The following is a 21,802-nucleotide window of genomic DNA, read 5'->3' on the forward strand; positions in this document are numbered from 1 at the left end:
CTATGCATCCATTTCTTAACAACACTTATCTTAGATATTGGTCTTTCCTTTTTCTCCTTCTCCTTGTGACTTTGAGAAGGTACACTTCATGGTGCTGATCAATGCATCCACAACCTCACTTACTTCAGACATACAGCTGAGCTCTCAGAGAAGCAACCTGTGAAATTTTAGGGAGGCTTTCCCACTGATGCAAGGCCTACACTGCAGGGACTCTTAGAAGGTCCAGACACTATTCCTGCTCATGAAGTATCTCACCATTCAATTGCTGGGCCTCCCTGATTCAAGCTCAGAAGCCAGCTTCCAGCATTGAGGGCTTCTTCTTCCCCTCATGCAAAAACAGGAAAGAGGCTTTGCTCCTGGAGATGTAGGTCTCAATAAGGTATGATCCTCCATCTTGGCATGCTGTGGTTGTCCGGGGATTGGGGGTACAAAGTTCAACATGCTGGCATTTACACCAGGACACCTGAATATTCAACATTGCAGTGGCAAGGTAGTTCTTAATATGGATGAGCCTTAAAACAAATTGAATGGGACAGACAGCAAAGGTACTGAGTATTCAGCTTGCACAAATTGATGCCAAATGTCAGTGGAAAGACATTGTTTAATAAACTTCAAAGTACCAGAAGAGATACAAAAAGTACTTTGGGAAAGGTAAGCTTGTTTTAAATTATAGGACTCATTTGTATACAAAACAATGACACTCTACCAACCATCTAGAACTTATTGGTGAAAAAGTTACAAGTTTGAAGGAGACTCCTAATCGAGAAGAGAAAAAAAAAAAAAAACATTGCCAAATGATTTTCAGAACCTGGATTTCATATTTGCTATTTTGATATGTTTAATAAGAAAAGGAAGTTCCTCTCTAACCAATGCTCACAAGCAGTCACCATGAAACAACTCTCCCACCCTTCAGTGACCCTACCTCACTCCCAGGTGCAGGGCCTACATCTTTAAGGACACACATCCCTACTGGGTATGTGTCCCCAAGCTTGGCATTCTCTAACCTCTGTAAAGATCACTCAGTCAATTCCCAGACTTAAATTGCTACGCCTCATCCAGTAGCCCCTGCACTGCCTCCCACTGCTTCCCCTCCTTGCACTCCCAACACACACTAGCCTAACCCCAACATGAACCCTGTCCTGACAGGGCTCTGCATTCTACCTCTTCCCCTTTCTGAAAGCTCCACTGCCTCCCACTCTCCTGCTGCTCACTAATACATAAGCACACATCCAAGGGCTTCCAGGCAGCCAAAACCCTGTGTTGCGTGTAGAAGGCAGGTGGTCCTCCCAGTAGCAATTTTCAGGAGCACACTTCTCCATCATGTAGGCCACAACTAACCCCCAGTTTTCATCATTCCCCTGGAGTCAAGCATGATCCAGATCTGGGTAGGTGCAGCTTTCTGTCTGAAAGATTACAGTATGACATTCAAAGGAAAGAGGTTTTTGTGTATTTGTTTGTTTGTTTTTCTTTCTTTCTTTTAAAATGCCACCTAGCTTAGGAAACCTATGAGGGAAGTAGATTTTTTTAAAGTGCCTTTAAAATGCAAAAGCAGGTAATATAATTGTTGAATCTATTTGATATCGTAAAAGATTCTTTTAAATGGTCCATATGGCACACACAATATCACAGCTGGTGCAAAACTGCTTGTATTTAGTTTAAAACACAAAAGCAATGTGTACGAACTGTGTTCTTTGAAAAATAATTCAAAATTATAAGGTCAACTTAGTAGTAAGAGAATTCACAAAACAAGCTGAATATTACTGTATTCCAACATTTACTTTGGTTTTTGTAATATCACTGATAAGAATATGAGAACTTGCTACCAAACCAATTCAAAACACCTTATTTCAAAGTACATGTAACATATTTTGCTTATACATTTTAAAAATTCACAACTAGGTTTTAGGTTGCAAACTCCCATTTCCTAGTTTTTCTGTTGAAATATGGCAGCTTTGAACTTTGAAACCCTTTTGGCAGTTTATTCTGATACTTCTGACAGAATTTCTTTTTGTTCCAGAATGGTTAGTACAGGATGAGCAATGACTGGGTGTGGTGTTAAAGAGGATAAAAATTCTTTTTCTATTACAGTTCCAGAAAAAGTCTCAGGTGCTCCTGATAATGGGAAAAGTTTATTCTGATGATTTTCTTGTGGTTCTTCTTCTAAAATGCTTTCACTGGTGTCACTGCAATTGGCTTCTTCACAGCTAATACTCCTCAAAAATTCCTCTTATTGTCAAATTCAGCATCACTACTTTCATTGATATCCCTAAAAACACTATTTTCTCTGCTTTGAGACTTCAGAATAGGAACATATTCTCCATTCACAACATCAACAAAGACTCTGTAAATGTCAGCAGGAGTTCTGATTGTAGGAAGCTCTTGAGAAGAATGACCACTCTTCCAGAGTTGTTCTTTCCTTTACATTTGACTTCTTTCTTTTCACTGAATTTAAAGTGGTATTTTTTTTTCCAGTATTTATTCGAATCCTCTTAGGTTCAACCATATGAGGAAAATATATTTTTGGTACAGAATAATCTCCAATCCTTAAAGCATTATGGTCGTTTTCATTATCACCATCATGACTGTTGTCTTCATCATCTTCTTCATTACTCTGACAAAAACTTGAACCATTTACTGAAGAGTTCAACTGACTAGTCAATTGTCCATTGAATTGTTCTGAATGTGTAACATCCTAATGATAACTGCTGGGGGTAAGGGAGTTTTTTTTCTTGATGTATCACATTCACATTTGTGTTTTGATCTTCCTTCTCCACTTTAGAAGAGGCTGGGTCTTCTCCACTTGCAGTCACAGTATCTGGCTTACTATCTAGTTCACCCAGCAATTCTTCTTATCTCTCTAGTTCTTCAAGTCGAGCCCACAGTTTCTTATCAGCAAGCAAATCCTCAGATTTTACTTCATATGCAAAATTTGCTTCAAAAATATTTGAAGATTTTGTTTGGAATGAGGTTTTTGAGAAATTCGTTGTTTGGCTTTAAATTCAAAGTCACTTTTAAATTCAACAATATCACCTGCAGCATCACTCATTTTCTGCAAATCTTTTGTGAATTTAACTCTGGATTCAAAATTTTCCATCACTTTTTTTTAAACCATCTATTGTTTTTCTTACATCTTTTCCTATTCCTCACAGAGCCACACCACCTCCAGGGCACGCAACAGCACCAAGGCCAAGGCGGAAGCGTGTGTCACAAACTTCCACACATTTCAGAGTCAGCCGGGGCCTCCGTGAATGGGGCACCGGTTTATGGAGGCGGCCTGGCCGGCTGCTGCCCAGAGTCCTCCTGCTTGCCTTCATGCACTGCACGCCCGCTGCTGAGGAGGCCATGCTTGTCTTCGCCGCTGCCATGGTGGCCGCTGCTGGAGTCTGTGCTGCAGGCTCTAGGCTTCTCGCCCTTGCTGCCGCCGTCGCAGGCTCGGAGCAGCAGGCCCACAGCCAGAGCGGAAGGTTGACTCTTAGGTGGCAGAGCCCAGCCAAATGTCCTGTGGCGGCTGAGCCTCCTCCGCGCTTGTCCTCTGCTTTTCTTTTCTGCAAAAGTTGAATGCATAGTTCTTTTCTATTTTGCAATCCTGGCTCTTAAGATGGTCACTGGGATCCTCCTCGTGGTTCGTTTTGTTCTTGAGGGGACAGCACCTAGAGGACATATTTTCATTTCTCTCTCTCTCTCTCTCGAAATTATAATATCACTCTCTTTATTGAAATCATAATTAATTCTATATTCATTTAGTGAGAAATAGTATATTAATTATATGGCATTTTTCCATCAGTCAACTTAGTATATTCCTCCATTTATCCTTTAGTCACCGCCCCCCCATCATTTCATCCTTTCCAAGTTTTAAAAACACTCATCTGCAAACTTTAGCGTGGCCTGCTCTTCCAAACACTACACCATGTGTTTCTCTTCCTCCTTTTGAAGCCACTTTAGAAGGTGGTGTGCTGGGCCACCTTAGGCTCAGATGCCTGGAGTTTGTGTCAAGGACAGAAAAGTTTGGCAGAAGCCATGGCTTTGGGCAGAGAACTATATCATGATTTGTTTTCTGCAAAGCCTTAAGCGAGCCATTTGTCAGTAATGCATCCCCCCTCCTTGAAACATAGTAAATCCTCTCCTGACTTTATACTGAGGAACCTAGGAAACTTAATGGCAAGTCAGAAACTTTGACACATTTCTAGGTTAAAAAGCAAGTCATCAGTTTTAGGAGAGTTGCCCTAGATAAAGAATTCATTTGTCTTGACTTCAAATCTGAAAATTCTTAGGAATGGAGAAAATGATTTACAATAAAGATAACTCACAACTATTTTTAGTGATTCCTTACAATTCTTTTCTCAATAGCAGGTGGTTTTGTACAAAATAGTTTCTTCTGTTTGAGGAGTCAAGCAGTGCATTACAAGCTAAGTTCTTAGATTAAGTATTTAGAACTGGCAAGAAGAAAAGGAAGTGTGAACTTCATTGAATTTACATATGTGAGCGTATGCATCGCTTTTTGCTTTTTTAGGTATCAATGAATTTAGTTGTAATTAAAATGCCTCCCCACCCGGCCCCAACATCCCTCTGCACAGAGTGGCTCACTGAAGCATGTGTAACGTTTTTGATAATACTCTCTTAGCATAGCTTGAGTGGGATTTTTGTCTCTATTCTTTCCACTTCCTATGTGCAGCAAATGGTGTACTGTTTTTGTACTCTAATGCACAAGAAAGGTGAAAAAAGAGGGCTTAAATACTAAAATAAAAACAATACCCCTTAATTATAATATTTTTTGAAACAATCACTTAAAATCTGCAACTCATTTTCTTAAGTTATATTACTATTGTGCAACAGGTGTTGTAATTGTTAAGCAAAGAAATTAAACCCTCAGTAGTCACTATTATTCTGCTTCAACTTTTTTTTTCTGAGAGGCAGATTAAAATCATGAACCCGGTATACTTGAATATTCTCCATGCTCTTAAATTATTTGTTTACTGGGAATTTATATTTTTTATTAACTTAATTATTTTTTTCTGTTATATTAAAAATATTATCCCACTAATGGCAATTAAGGAAATAAAATTTCTTATATCGCAGACATATAATAACAGATATGAAATAGAGCTAATACTTTAAAATATTTATTTATCTGAAACATAAAAGCATATAAATTATACAATTTTATGAGATTCCATGTGAAGCTTTTATACATGTATACATGTATAGTGATATAGGAAATATTGTTGTGGAATAATATTAAATATGAGAAATGTATTACAGATACAGTAACAGATTTTATGTAAGGTATCATAGTCTGTTTTCTGTTGCTTTAACAATACCTGAGACCAGGTAATTAATAATGACTAAAGGTTGATTTAGTTCCTTATTCTGAAGGCTGGTAAGTCCAAGAACGTGGTGCTGGCATTTGCTTGGTATCTGGTGAGGGGCTTCTTGCTACATTGTAACATGGTGGAGGGCATCATATGATGAGGCAGAGTACATGTGCCAGATAGATAACTGGTCCATGAGTGCACATTTAAGTTTCTAGATTTTTAAAAGAATATTGCTCTTTTGCATTAACAAAAGTGTTCTAATTGTTTTGAAGCCTATATAATTATACATATGCTCTAAGTAATTAATAATCATAATTAATTTTTAGAGAATGTTTTCTGTATGGTAGGCACTCTACTAACTTACCTGATTTAGCCCTCAAAACCACAGGTAAGAATTTCTATTATATTTCTGTTAAAGCTTATGAAGCCCAAATGTGAAAAGGTTAAGGAAGTTTCTTGAGACCCTCCAGCCAGTAATTGAAGGATCTGGGTATTTGTCCAAGTGTTCTTACTCCAGAATATATTCAATAGCATTATGTGAAAGTGATTTATAATTTGTTTCTGTGAATCATTTTGATCTGAAACTAAAAGGAGATGCAGCATGTTCAGTGTTTAGATGTTTAGAATTTTAATGCTTTCTTATGAAGATATGATTTACATATATTGAAATAGATAGTTATGAACTTTACAGCTTGATGTATTTTGACAATTGTGGGCATCATTGTAACTAGGACACTAGTGAAGATTAAAAAATTTTTTCCACATCCCAGGAAACTCTGCATTTCCATTCCTTTCTTACCCAAGTTTTCTCTAAAAGGCAACCACTGCTCCGATTTCTCTTGTCTTAGCTTGGCTTGTCTTCATTAGATCATGAAGTCCTTGAACTTTTGAGTTATTATTTTTGATGTTCATGTCATTGTGTGATAGATGTATAGAATTGATGTGGGAGCTTCTGTTTTATTTTGTAAACTAGAATCTCCTAATTAAAAAGACTAACTTTTACTAAACATTCAGAAGTTGTCAGGAACTACAAGCGTCACAGTTTAGAGAGGTTACCACAGTTAACATAGATGCTGGTGAAAGACAGGAATCTTCTGGATCAGAGAAAAAATACTTAGGACTCCGGGCATAACAGTATGAGCTTCAAGTTGTCATCAGTTCCCCTGTTATGAGATCCATGATTCAGGCAGTGCTGAGTGACTCTGTAGATATTTGTACACAGTGGATTTGTGTCACAACTGAGAAACTTGCAGTTTAGAAAACTCCCTAATCTTAAGGGGCTACTAGCAAAGCAGTCTAATTTTTACCCTTCAGAGAGACAGTATGTTTATTATCCTGGTCAGAAAACAAATGTGTCCTCTACTCTGGAGATAGACCCTATACCTATATTCCAAATGTCAGTTGTCATTTAAATCTACTTCTGCAAGTCAACTCTTTCCTTTCTGTATGTCTCAGTAGTGCCAGCTATTCTTATTGTTACAATAACGCTCTTTGTCTAGAGAAATACTTTAGATGGAAATTAACATAGAAATGATTGTGAGGTTTTGAGAAGATGGACAATATGAAATATTATGTGATAAACCTACCTGCACTTAATGACTAAAATATGTATTCCTCTATGATAATCTTATAACCACTCAAACTTTATATTTAGTTACTGAGAAAGATTTAAAATGTGTATTTAGTCTTTAACCCATAAGTTCTTCAACTAAACATACAGAGAGTAATAGGTATGAGATGGAGTTCTGACAGAATACGTATCTAGGATGAAATGGGAAGAAAGGGAAATCTTTTATAAAAATGTGACCTGATGTGACTCCTGAATGCATGTTTTGATTGCCAGGAGAAATAAGCATGTTTTTGGCAAGGGGAGAAAGTAATTTGTGTGAAAGTCCGAGGCTAGACTTATTTATGGATAAAGTGATCGGAGATACTTAGGAAAGTCAGTGGAATGATGTTTTTGAGGATTAATGAAATTAAAGTTGGAGGTCTGAAAGGCCTAGTGGAGGAGTTAAACTGGAGGTATTAAAATTAGTGAATTAGAGAATATGTCTGAAATTGGGAGTAAGATGATTGAGAATTGCAAGATCATGGACAGAAAGTGTAATGGATGCAACTGAGTGTGGGGAGGGGTATAACTGGGAGGAAAGAGTGATTTGTGTGATTAGAAAGCAATCAAAGAAAATGTCCTTTCGTCACTTAAAGATGAGAACCTGGACTTGATTGGAAGGATGGTTTCAGGTGTGTACTATGAGTAGAAGGAAAATCACTCACCAATCAGGAATGGATTAACTGAAGACCTATCCCAAGAAGTTGTGGGCCATGAAGGACCATGCTTCTTTTAACTTAAGGATGGGTGAAGTAAAAAGTGTGCCTGAGGGACACTGGAGTCACCTTTGTGAAGCCTCATGAGAATGTGACCTCAATCTACTCTTTGAAGTCACAGTTGATTTATTGAGAATGTGAAATAGGAAATAAAATGAGTGACGGCATCTATGTCCTTGATAGTTAGGTTCAGTGGATAGGTAGGTGAACTTAGTTTATCTATTCTCTTACATAATTTGAGGCCACTTTTCTAGCTCTGGATTTTGATAGTCTCTTCAACGGGTAGTACTACATCGCTGGGTAGTACTTATAGGCAAATATATTTCCTTGTAAGATGATGTGAAGCAGTGTCATGACGTGATGGGGAAGGAAAATAAGGTCACAGCCTCTTTGAACTCAAGGAATTTTTCATTAACTGTGTACACATTTTTTTTTTGTCTGTAGCAGCTCTAAGGTGCTAATCCTGTTCCAGTAGTGTCACATATTTTACCGGCCCTTGTTACGTAATGTGTGACTTCACGTTAGACAGACCAGACACACTTCCAGTGTGAACTCCCGACTGACTGGGAGGATCTCAGCACAGTGGTGAAGAGCAGAGCAGAGCAAGAACAGGGGCAGTGCTGGGATGCTTTTCCTTCCCATCACTGTGCATTACAGACTCACTAGAGCAGTTTAAAAGCTTCAGAAGAAGTTCTATCAGATGCCGCTAGGCCAATTTAGGTGGCATTCTGAGCACTCCCCTCGGCAGTTCCAGCAGAACTCAGCCTTTCAAATTGACTAGGATCAAGGCTTGTCATCTGTGGCAGTCTCACTCCCGCCAGCCCCAGGCAGCTGCAGTGGAGCAGGACAACTTCTTCACTGGATTGTCAGGCAGTGCCCCTGAGCCTAATGCAGGCAGACCCTAAACTCTGGCTTGAGTGGGCTTTGCCAGGGGACTCTGCAGAAAAGTAAGGGTCATGTGTCAAGATTCTTGTGCCTCCTGGAACAGAGGATGCCTGGAGAGATGGGGCTACCAGGGCTGTGATCTGGGGCAGTGCATGCAGGTGGAAAGAGATTGGCAGGGGGCATGAGTTGCCCCAGGGCCAGTGGATAAAGATCAGAGAAAGAGTGCCCCATGAAAACCTCTGAACCACTTTTCAGCTTGATCCCTAAAATCCAAGGGCAGTGACATCCAGTGCTCAGGTTTTAGGGTCCCAGCAGGCTTGTGGAGATGTCTTGCTGTCATCCACTCTGCAGATCAGGCAGCAAGACTCCAAAGGAGAGGTAAATTTCCAAGTGCTCCTAGGTACTCGAGCAGCACTGAGTGGTCTCAGCTGTGATCCTCTGGGCATGGTGTAACCTCCAGGTGGCAGCAGGACCTGGTCTCCCTCTGGCACTGACCACGCCTGACCACTCACTCTCTCTTGAACTCTCCAAATCCCAGAGGCCTTGTCAAGGAAGGGAGTAAGACCTATCCTACAGGGGCTGGGGATATGGCTCAAGTAGTGGCGCACTCGCCTGGCATGCATGAGGCACTGGGTTCGATTCTCTCAGCACCACATAAAAATAAAATAAAGATATTGTATCCACCTAAAGCCAAAAAATAAATATATATAAAAAAAGACTTATCCTACAACCTTACTTGATTTGACTTTCGACTCCTAGAATGCCAGTGAAAGGCTCCCTAAAGCACAGACTGACTCAAAATGTTAAGCATGACTTTTAAAAATAAGTCAGAGGGGGCAGGAGTTGTAGCTCATCGGTAGAGTGCTTACCTGGTATGTATGAGGCCCTGGGTTCAATCCTCAGCACTGCATATAAATTAACAAAATAAAAGATCCCATTGATAACTAAAAAAATATTTTTTAGGGCTGGGGATGTGGCTAAAGTGGTAGCGCGCTTGCCTGCCATGCGTGCAGCCTGGGTTCGATCCTCAGCACCACATACAAGCAAAGATGTTGTGTCCGCCGAAAAACAAAAAAATAAATAAATAAAAATATTTTTTAAAAATACAGGCACAAAACATTTGGTCATTTTTCCAAGCTTAACTCAGATTAAAAACATGTTGTGACCCCTCAAGGGCTCTCACCATTAACTAGAATGACCATGGCAAAACTTGTTCCTTTATTAATAGCAGTAATGAAATTAATACTCAAACAAATCAGCTAATATTGTTCATTCACATTTACACTCATCAACTCAAATCATGGAAATACCCCCATATGTGTCACCTGGACAAGTGACAAGAGGCTACAGAGCACCAGTACCACTCTAAGGGGCTATGCTTCAAAACTGCAACCTAGGTACCCAATTCAACACAAGAGCACCAGGGAGAAAGTACACTGCCTGAAAAGAAGCCCAGGAGCAGGGGCTGAGGGATGAAAGATGTCCCCAAGAGAAAGGGAAGGAAAATAAAAACTTGGGCAAATTTATTCAGCTTGCACATATAATTATTTGTCAAAAACTTACCTGGGTTCTCATCTGATAAGACCACTCCTGACCACTAGATGTGATCTGGCATCAGGAAAGAAGAATGTTGTAATTCTGGTTGTTTCTCTGGCGAAGAGAGGATCCAAGGGTTTCAACCATGAAATACAAAGTTGCCATTCTGAACAAGTTCCAGTCATTATAGAAGGGTTCTTTACAAATCTAAAGGGGACCCGAGCAGCAGGCACAAGCAGCATCAGGTGATGATGCAAAAGCCTAGGTCACCCCCAAAAGAAACGAAAGCCTGTGTCCACACAGAACAAACAGAGCCTGCTCAGAGCAGCACTGCTCTTTTCTCAGTAAAAAGCAGAAAAAGCCCCTCATCTGTGAAGGGACTGACATACTCATGCAGGGACCCACAGTGTGCTAAATTACCAGAGGCCCAGTCGAAGACCACACACTGTGCAAGTCCACCACCATTCCTCCATGAACAGGCAAGGGCACACAGCTCATGCGCTTGGGGCTGGGTTGCTGCACAACGTTGATACCTAGTCAATCTGCTACTATTTAAAAATCATGGAAAAATCAGGCCAGAGGCCCAAACACTTAACCAGGTGCAGCTCAACCCCCATTAAAAATCAGAAAAGGACATGGTAATTGGGAGATTCACTATGCCAAATTCAGTAATTCAGAGATAGACCTTCCAAAAATTTTAAAATAAGCTTCTCATTGGAAACAATTCACAACTGCTTTAGCAACTCCCCCGCCCCAGCCCCCAGATCTCAGAGTTCAACAACTTTCTAAGAAAAAAATCAGCCTTAACTTTAAAGATATAAATTACACAGGTATGCAAATGTAGTACTTCACATACAAGGGAAAAGCATCACTGTGGAACCTTTCAACACACCCTCCCCAAATACTTATTTACCTAGTTCTGCCCACTATGAAATATGTAAGTGTGCTTAATTTTTTTTAAATCCAGAAATATTTCTTAGCCCTGAAGTTCAAACAAATTAACTCAACATAAGACTCACAAAATAAAAAATAAGCCTATGCATAAAATAAAATAACCAATCACAGCAAAAGACATCCTCTGAGCCTAACAAAAGCACCCCCAGACCCTCTGCCATCAGTCCCTCTCAGTCCTTAATACCCCAACTCCCAGGAAGCACCCAGAGTGGGGCCCAGAGTGCTCCCGTGCTAGGCTGAGCTCCTCAGTGCCCCTCTGTTCCTCAGGAAGAGAATCACGTCTACTCACAACTCACAATGAGTCTCTCTCAGTGTGTGAAGCAGTTTACATAATGGGAAAATTTATTGTGACCAAAAAGTTCAGTGTGTTCTCATTAACTTACCAGAAATTACAGATGCGAAGATACCTCCCTTTGTTAACTGAACCAAAATCAAGAAAAGAAAGTACTTTAGATATGCACATATTTTTGGTCTGGTAGATCTGATTTCTATATGTTACTCTATTTCTAACTACTCAGGTTGGTAAACTCATAGTTTAAATACTAAACAAAGAAAATCTGCATGTTGACAACACAGGTAATTTTAAACTGTTTTGACATTATGTCACTACTTGCTACCTACATAACTAAGCAAAGCCAAAATCTTGAGAGCTTCAGTTTTTGTATATGCCTGTGTGTTGAAATGGTTTTGTCAAAATTAAGATACCATCTAAAGTGTTAATGGCGCCTTCCCAGTGTGCTTCACTGAAAAAAAATTCGGTGGAAAATCTTACAGTGTTGCATCCACTTAGCATTTTCCCATGTTACATTCTGTTTATTTTTTAATCCCAGTGAAAGAAGATATTTAAGCAATTAAAACAAACAAACAAAAACCTTCTTTATTAAGACTTTTAAAAAAATACCCTTTGTCTTTTAAAGAGCCACACTTGAAAACTGACAAGTTTATTCATATAATACAGATAGAAACATCCTAAGCTATATAAACTATGGAATCACACAAATTTTAAGAAATAAAAATAGTTCCATGAACATAAGAAATCTACAGCCAGGGTAAAACCACCAGCTGGTCTCCAGAAAAGGGTAATTGTAAAACCCAGGTCTCTTTAGCCCTGTAAACCACCTGCTTGCAAACATAAACCAAGAAACCATCGGCCACGCCCACTCCTCCTGGCGCTACCCCTCACTCACAACACCAGAAAGGGCCTGGAAGGAAGTCTGCTATTCGAACTCTGTTTTTAGCTCTTAAAATACACTGCAAGCAACCATGCTCCATCCAGAGTCTTTCTAAAATCTACAGTATCTTGGTAAACTATGAAAGACTGAAAGAGTATTTCTAATTGTGTTACTACTCATTTTTTTTAAAGAGAGAGTGAGAGAGGGAGGGGGAGGGAGGGGGGAGAGAGAGAGAGAGAGAGAGAGAGACAGAGAGAGAATTTTAAAAATATTTATTTTCTAGTTTTCGTCGGATACAACATCTTTGTTTGTATATGGTGCTGAGGATTGAACCTGGGCTGCACACATGCCAGACGAGCGCGCTACCCCTTGAGCCACATCCCCAGCTCCAATGTTACTACTCATTAAACCTTAAGTCAAGTGCAATCTTGAATACACATTTCCTGATGTACATAATTTATCAAAGGCCACAGAAAAACTCTAGAAATAAAACAGAAATAATACAGAGTGACATCTGCTTCAGGAACATACTGTTTTGCCCTACATCCTTCTTGTTTTTAATTAATTACTTATTTTAATAAGGTATATATGACAGCGGAATGCATTTTGATTCACTGTACACAACTGCAGCACAACCAGTTCATTTCTCTGGTTGAACAAAATGTAGCGTCACACCATATGTACAGTCATACATGTACCTAGGGTAATGATGGCCATCTCATTCCACCATCTTTCCTGCCCCCATCCCCCATCCCCTTACCTCCCTCCCCTTTGTCCAAAGTGTCTCCACTTTTCCCATCCCTCCACCATTGTGGATCAGCATTCACTTTTCAGACAGAACATTCGGCCTTTTTTTTTTTTTTTTTTTGGAGTTTTGCCCCACATCCTTTTTAGAGGTTTGAAACATATTTGGGCATATTTGAATATTACGACTTCATTTCCTTATTTAAAAAGGGTAGGCATTCCTGTAACCTGGCAATTAAATACATTTTCAAAAGCCAGGCAACAAGGGCTTGCGTTGTGGCCCAGTGGTAGAACTTACCTAGTGTGTGATGCATTGGGTTTGATCCTCAGCACTTCTTATTAATAAATAAATACAATAAAGGTCCATCAACATCTAAAAAAATATTTTAAAAAAAGCCAGCTAACATGTCAGAAAGTAGGTACATTTTTAAATTTTAAAGGTTATCTATCCATATTATAAAAATGTATTTTGGGCTAGGTTTGTGGCTCAGTGGTAGAGTGCTTGCCTAGCATGCATAAGATACTGGGTTCAATCCTCAGCACCACATAAAAATATAAAAATAAAAATACTGTGTCCACCTAAAACTAAAAAATAAATATTTTTTTAAAAAATGTATCTTTTTAAGCATCAAATTAGAACTATACTCACTGTATCTAAAAAGTCAGAAAAGTGTATACTGCCTCCACTTCACTGCTTCCCCAGCTGGGCCTTAGCTCTTAGCTACTCCTCACAGGCCCCATCTTAACTCCCTCCTAGCAAAAGAGAGCAGACTTAGAGAGCCAGGTCCTGGGGACAGCCAGGTGATGGCCATATCAGTTATCTTGCTTTAATCTGAGCATTACCCTGAGCCTTCTCACTACTCCTTAAACCCCTTGAGTAGCCCCCAGGGATCAGGATCCAGGAAAACCCAGAACTGCTGCTCCCTGCACCCTGGCTGGCACATAGTCCCCACCCTGCTTTACAATAGGGCCCCAACTGCTAGCTAGACCCTGTGGCTCACCTCAAACTGTGGTACCTGCAGGCACTGTTTTCAAAGAAAACACCCAGGGCATCCAGGAAACTGCAGCTCACCTCAGCTTACCTTCCCAGTGTGTGCTGTCACCCCAGAATGTGGCTGCCCATCTTCCACGAGGAAGGGCAGGTGTGATGTTCTTTCCTCAGCAGGATGCCTGACAAACACACTAAGACAGGTCCACAATCCCTCCTCCATAATTCTGAAATCCGTGTTCGTAACTAACTTGGCAGCATGCCCTGATCCAACATCAGGATATTTATCATCTGTCTGCCCCATTGGCATAAATATTCATGTTTTCCTGCAAAAATCAAGATGTGTTTGATGACCAGGTGCTGCCTACGATGTCCCACAACTTAGGATACACTCACTAATTCTTAGCTCTCCGAGATTCCAAACTCCAGAACACTCCTGCCCTGAGAGCTGCACATGAAAGAATGTGGTCCTATGGCAGCTGAATGACAGGGGGACAAGCACTTGCATGCCACAGTGTGCAAGGACACAGGAGGAAGAGCCCTGTGCTGGCCGGGAAGCAATGGCCCTCTGGAGGGCAAATCTGGCCTGGCACTCCAGTTTGTTCCACAAACCTTGAGAGTACATGTGTGCCACGTACCTGGCCAGACACTGGGTACAAGAGAAGAAACAGACGACAACCCCAATGAACAAAGAGCAGTCACGTCACTAGACAAGCAGCTGGGACTAGGTGGTGCCGACGCTTCACTGGGCCAGAAATGGGGGAACCACCATAAGGGGCAGGGACTGCTGCGAGTACCTGATGTGCAACACACCTGGTAGGGAACTACAGCATACCGCTGTAGCGCACGGGGTCAGAGAGGAATGGGAGTCTGGGAGGCACAAATGAGGTAGTTTATTGTGCTTTTTTTAAAATTAACTATTTTTTAATTGACAAAGAATATATATATATGAGGTACAATGTAATTTTTGGTATATGCACACATGGTGGAAAGATTAAATTAAGATAACTGACATGTCCATCACCTAAATTTTTGTGTGTGTAATGAAACATTTGTGATCCCCTCTTTTTTTTCTTTTTTTTTTTTAAGAGAGAGAGAGAGGGAGAGAGAGAGAATTTTTAGTATTTTTATTTTTTAGTTATCGGCGGACACAACATCTTTTTTGGATGTGGTGCTGATGATCGAACCCGGGCCGCACACATGCCAGGTGAGCGCACTACCGCTTGAGCCACATCCCCAGCCCCGTGATCTCCTATTTTAATGATCTCAGTGTACATTATTATCATGTATGGTGATGGAGGAACCTGGAGGACCTCATGCTAAGTGAACTCCACCAGCACAGAAAGGCAAACACTACAGGACCTCACGTATACATGGACTCCAGAACAAGTCAGCCTCAGAGAAACACAGGGGTAGAACAGCAGCCGGGGTAGGGGAGGGATGTTGGTCAAAGGGAACTGAGTCTCAGTTAAGGCCATGATTTGATGAAGTGCGACAGTAGCAAAGGGCTATCTGACCTAGCTGTGTGCCTAAACTATTAATTACCAATCATGCTCCGGACAGACCTCAGCCGTTTACCTGTCAGCAAGGACAAGACCTCTGACTTCTCAAATGCTTCTATTCTAGGAGGTAACATCTACACAAGAACAAACTTCACAGAACTTTCTAAGATGAAGAAGGAACTTTAATCAGAGAAGGATTTAATCATGACAAAACTCTATGGAAAGAAAAAAAGCAAGTCTGGCATGGTAGCTCCACAGGATACTGAGGTAGGAGGATTGCTGGTCGGAAGCCAACCTGGGCAACTCAGCAAGACCCTGCTCAAAATTAAAACATTTTTTAAAGGGGTGGGGTTGGCTAAATGGTACACCCCTGTAATCCCAGCAATTCAAGAGGCTAAGTAAGGCAGGAAGATCACAAATTTGAGGTCAGTCTCAGCAATTTAGAGGCAGGCCCTATCTCAAAAAACTAAATAAATAAATAAAAACTGTGAATGTAGCTCATTGGTAGACTGGGTTCAAGAAAGGAATGATGAAATGGAGAGAGGAAGGGTGGGGTGGGAAGAAAGAGGAGGAAAGAGAAGGAGAGAGTGAGGGAGAAGCATTGGTGAGGCCCTGAGTTCAAGTCCCCAGTATAGCAAAAACAAAACAAAAAGCAAAAGCAGGCAATGTGATAAACAACTTATCACTACAGACTGTTTCATGATGTGAACACAGCCAACAGCACTACACTCAGCTCAACCAGACCACCCTGCCAGAACTAACAAAGAGGTAGTGCATTTGTTAAGTGTTTTGAGAACACAGGAAAAGGGGACACCCAAAGTTTCTGGTGGGTGCTATGCTTCCTGGAGGGTACCATCACGTCCTACCTTCAGAGACAGGTGACAACTGCCCACACCCCCCTTCTGTCTGCAGATACCCCACAGTTTTCCACACGCCTTCCCAGTATGGAGCCAAGTGGCTTGCCAAATGGCCACTGAGATGTACAAATGGAGGGCTATTTGGAGCAGCTGCAGAAGCTCTATTAGGGATAACAAAACAGGCAAGGGACTCTTCAAGGTTAAACACTCGCTTGGGTGAGATTTACCAACAAAATAGGCTCCAGTAATGAAGTAGCTTCTCAAACTTTTCTACTAAAGTAGTCTCAAAGGCACAGGAGAGAGAGCCCTGAGGGTAAATACTCCGAAGCACCTTAATCTATATGAGGTCTTAGTTTTTGAATTAAAAATGTATACAAATTTCACATTTAACCCTGAAGTTACCTTTCCACAGTCCTCCTCCATCCTGCCTACTCTCACTTTTGGAAACAGGCTCTAGGACATGTTCTCCCCTCCCACTGTGCAGTGAGAAGGTGCCTCCTCTACCTGCTCTCTGGATCCTCTGTGCCTGCACACCCTCCCCTGCCACTGGAGGAGGTCCTCTTCTCTCACTCTCCCTCCTGGACCTCTCCCTTTCATGCCAAAGAGAGGGAAAGCATGTCCCAGCTCCACACCCCCACTGTTCTGTCCATTTTGGAGCAAACTTCTTTTTATAAAGACCTGACCTTTTTTATTTTTTATTTATTTTTTAAAATATTTTTTAGTTGTTGATGGGCCTTTATTTTATTTATTTGTATGTGGTGCTGAGAATCGAACCCAGTGCCTCATGCATGCTAGGCAAGCGTGTTACCACTGAGCCACAACCCCAGTCCAAGACCTGACCTTTTTTTAAAAAAATAACTTTATTTGTTTATTTATTTATTTATTTTTTATGTGGTGCTGAGGATTGAACCCCAGTGCCTCACACATGCTATGCAAATGCACTATCGCTGAGCTACATTCACAGCCCTGGAGCAAACTTTTTCAAGTAGTATACACATCTCATCCCCACTGAAAACCTTCACCCACTATGGCTACTGACACCTCTTGCTGGGGTCCACAGAGATAACCAAATTGGCAATTATATGACAATCCCCACCCCCATACTGGGTATTGAACCCAGGCATGCTCTTGCATGCCTGGGCAAGTACTCTACAACTGAGGCACATCCCCAGCCCATTACTTTGAGAGAGCTAATAATCAGCATACTCATCCTGCATGGAACTTGTGATCCTCCTGCCTCAGCTTCCCAAGTCTCTGTTGCTGGGAGCCATTAGCCAAGTAGGTATGACAATCTGCTTGCCAGCAAACACCCATGCTGTTTAGTGGAAGGACTCCTGAAAGGTGACCTTGCTCAAGGACCAGGGCAGATCAGTGTTTAGGGGGTTCCAGGTTTAGAATGATCCACGTTTAGGGTGTTCCCGGTTTAAGAATATTCCTGCTGGGAATAGGGTGTATCCTGCTGCCTGAGTTCCTCTTGAGTTCTCATGGGATTCAGAATATATTTGGGAGACAGAAGCCCAGTGGAGTAGTGGATTTGGGCAGAGAACGTGGATTTCCCCAGAACGTGTTTGTAGACGGCCGGAGTGAGATCGGGAATAAAGAATTGCTGTTTGAATCTACAACCTGTGTGGTGGCTCGTGATTTGTGCCCAGCCAGAGACTGCAGGCCTGTGCCAGTGCACCCAGATGATAATTCTGTTTTTATAAAAAGAAAACATATGTATGCCCCAAGGATGGCAATCTGGTACAGCCAGCACTCTATATTTGCATGTCCCACATCCAAAGACTCAACCATCTATACTGAATATGTAGAACTTTTTCCTTCTCATTAGTTCATGAGCAATAAAGTGTATGTAACACCTAATTAGCGCATTTACCCTGTGTCAGGTGTCCAAGTGAGCCAGGGAGTCAGGTGCACAGGATGCTGTTTGGGGAGGATGTAAGCAGGCTCTATGTACACACTGTCCCATTCCAGACCAGGGACCTGAGCATCTATGCACTCTGCTCTCTGAGAGGGTCCTGGAACCAGTCCTCCGTGAATGGTGAGGAACATCTGGGTGGGAATGACTTTAAGTACTGTTTCTGGAAATGAAGAGGCCTAATCTGTGCCTTTTAAGTAAAGTGCTTTGTAAAAGCTGTGTCTGAATCAGACTCTTGGCCCTGTGTGTGACTGTGAATTACATTCTCAGCACCCCAGGAAACTCAAGAAAAATCCCATGTGTCCATCCCTATCTAAAAGGTTGAAAAAGAATTGTACTATTGGATGAAGTCTCTTGCCTTCCTCTGGTCAGGCTCCTGACCCCTATGAAGTCAGAACAGGGATCCTCTGGGTCAAATGAGTTGTTGCAAGCCCTCCAGTAACTAGCACACAGGAATTTTTGTTTTTTCATGAGTCCAGTACACATAAAGAATCTACCCCTGGCAGGCAGGAGGCCTCTAATTTGATAAGCAGAGCAGTATTAACTACAGGCCCATTTTATCTATCCTGTTTCTCAGGAAGGGTGTCCAGGCCACCATGACATTTGGCATATGATGGGCATGAGAGCTTTCTTTGCACACCTTCTAAGGCTGCTCACCCTATTGAAACCTCCAGCCAGAATGTTATGATGAGTTTCTGTATGGAAGAAGATGAGGGCCATGTGGGAGTGTTTTTGTTAGAATAGTGGTCTTTTGTGTGGTGGTTGGAAAAGATGACTGGGTCAACCTCAGCTTGAACTCTGGTGTGATGCCATTAGAGACTGAGTTCTGGAACTGATTTCAGAGATCTATTGCCATGAATTGTGTTGGGATTTTAGAAGGCCAGGCAATAGAGGAGCCTTTGGAAACTGAGATCTAGGCCGAGGGTGTCTTTCTCCACAGCACTGGGAATCTCAGCCAGGATTTTACATGATTTTGCTGTTAAAGCCTTCTCAGCTATAGTTGAGAGTGAAAACTCACAGAAATCTCATATTTTAGACCCCAATGGGCCTGGATTCCTGTGACCTTTCGCCACTCCTTGGGAACCTTGCCTGCATGCGATCTCCAGAGCTTTTACTGAAAGGAGATTCCTCAACACTTAATTGCTCCTGAATGAATGAAAACCCACAGTGTCAACTTCTTCATTTTTGAAACATGGCTAGGCCAATACCATGAAGTTTTTGAGAATCCCATGACCAGAAATCCCTGGAGAAATTTAGATCTCCTGTTGCTCATCATGACTGAACAAGCCAGTGCCATTTTTGACTGAGTGGAATTCATGATGATGGTGAAGAACAGAGATGCCAGTGAGTAGGAGCCAGCAGGGAACTGGGCCTGGAGCAATGGAGTGCAGGTGTGTGATCCAACATCTGTGGTGGGTCCCTGTGATTCTGTCATTGGCTTCCAAATGACATGTGACTGACAAGGTGCAGCCAGGAGACCTGAAAATATAAAGGCATGTTGTTGTGGGGAGAGGATTTGGTGCGATGCTCAGAAACAAGTTGCTACGCTCAAGTGGGAAAGATATATGGGGTAGCAGCCCAGTTTGTGTTTTTTGCCTTCAGACCCTGACTCACCACATGTGGCAGATCCTCCTCCAACACTGTGTCCTGGTTCACCTTTTTGTATTTCAAAAACAAACACCATTTTTCCAGGGAAGCTGTAAGAAATGCCATTAAAACAGGGCGGTGAGCTAAAGGCTTCACAATGCACCCAGGGAAACATTCATACCCCAACGGCCACAGTTACCTGCATAGATAAGGTTCAGCTCTGCTGCCTCCTGTTCCTATTGGAAAATATAAACCCATGTTCTCCTGTTCACATAGACTCAGACCAAGCTTTCATGATCTCACTACAAAGGAAGCTAAAACACAAAGCTATATTTCTAGTGGACGAATGTCAGAGGCAGATAGTCAAGAAGTCATTAGGCCAGCAAAGTTCCATGTTTGTGGAATGTTTACCCTGTCCTCTACTTTTGGGATCTCTTCTGCCACAACCAAGTTTGTGAGCTCCTCAGAATTTCCAATTCCAGATATGTATTCACAGATTTTTTTCCTCTTCTCCTCTCATTGTGTCTTCTTTAGGGTGATAGTAATGTCCAGGCATTGTGGTGGATGACAGTGGAATATTTTTATGTGCCACGTGTTCCCATATGTATTAGACTCATTTTCCATTTTGCCATTTGAAATATTGAATCTCTGACACTAACCCATAACCTTCTAGGCTCTGACTACTTATCCTAAAATCAACAAAATAATCCTAATGGAATAGAAGTAGAGGCATTTGATAGGAGGCATGGTGTATACTTGGACTTGCCTTTTGCTTCATCAGAGATACATATAATAAAACGTGTGACACATTTTTCTCATTTTACTTCTCCAAGAATTTTCAAAATCAACAAATATGTAACTTCCTGATTCCCTGTCTCTGTCGCCTGGGTCTCAATGTATATATATATTCCTACTGCCATCACAGGTATATTTTGGAGAGTACCCTCACTTTGGTAAATACAAATTTCATGAAGAGATCACTGCCCCCCAATACACTGAGGTAACTGAAAATTCAAGCTGCGGTGAGCTGGTGAGCTTTATACTTCAACAAGTTTAGACATGAAACAATGTAGAGAAAAATGAATATTTTGAGTACATATGTGAAGGATATATATATCCCCTTATGAATTTCGATTGGCATACATACTATTACATTTTAATGTATTAAATGAATGTATATATGTATGTATATATATATATATATATATATATATATATATATATATATATATATATATATTATGAATTTGCAAACAGGAACTATATGTGTCATATACTTATACTACCTTGATTCTTTCATGTCCCTCTGTGTGGATTTATAATCAACTTTTCAGGAGATATTTTTCAGAAATATTCATTTTCTTGACATCCATATTCATTTCGGAATACTCAAAATGAACTTCAGTGAATATTGGGTACTAACCCTAATATTTCTACAGTAAGTGACCCAGTTTAACACCAACAAAAGTATATTCATATGGGAGATGATGTGTATTTTGAATTAAATTTTTATTCAAAATTGTTTTATTCCTATTTCTTCAGTATATATACATCATAGGATGTATCATTTTATCCACAATTCACAAATTGATATGCATGTGATTCACTTTCATTCACTCCCTGTATCAGATCCCATGTATTTCTCCAAGTTGCTTTACTTGCTTTTTCATGAGATTTCTTTTATATCACATAACTTTTGAATTCCATCATCATTTTCGAAGCAAAACTCAAACACAGTTGATTATAATTAGTAACCCTAATATTACCACTACTTGGATAACTACTTGGATTTAATGTTTGTATGTGAATACCAGATTCCATGTATTTTTTAAAATATCAATTCAATCCATTATTTAAAATAGTAACCTGTTATATTTTTTAATTCACCATATGGTCTATTCATGCATTATCTCTATATACATAAACCCAGGGTACACCTATTTTTATCCCCAAACTCTAAATATTAGGGTTTCTAAACATGCTCCCAGAAATGGTGGAAGAAATACGCATGTCACCTGCTCC

At 40.8% G+C, this 21,802-nt stretch overlaps 1 pseudogene; it reads right to left on the reverse strand.

Moving 5' to 3' along the window:
* Nucleotides 1–1,924: 1,924 nt before the first annotated feature.
* On the reverse strand, nt 1,925–3,046 carry LOC143640723 (unconventional prefoldin RPB5 interactor pseudogene; annotated as a pseudogene).
* Nucleotides 3,047–21,802: the final 18,756 nt, after the last annotated feature.

Source organism: Callospermophilus lateralis, unplaced genomic scaffold, assembly GCF_048772815.1.
Source record: "Callospermophilus lateralis isolate mCalLat2 unplaced genomic scaffold, mCalLat2.hap1 Scaffold_60, whole genome shotgun sequence".
NCBI lineage: Eukaryota > Metazoa > Chordata > Mammalia > Rodentia > Sciuridae > Callospermophilus > Callospermophilus lateralis.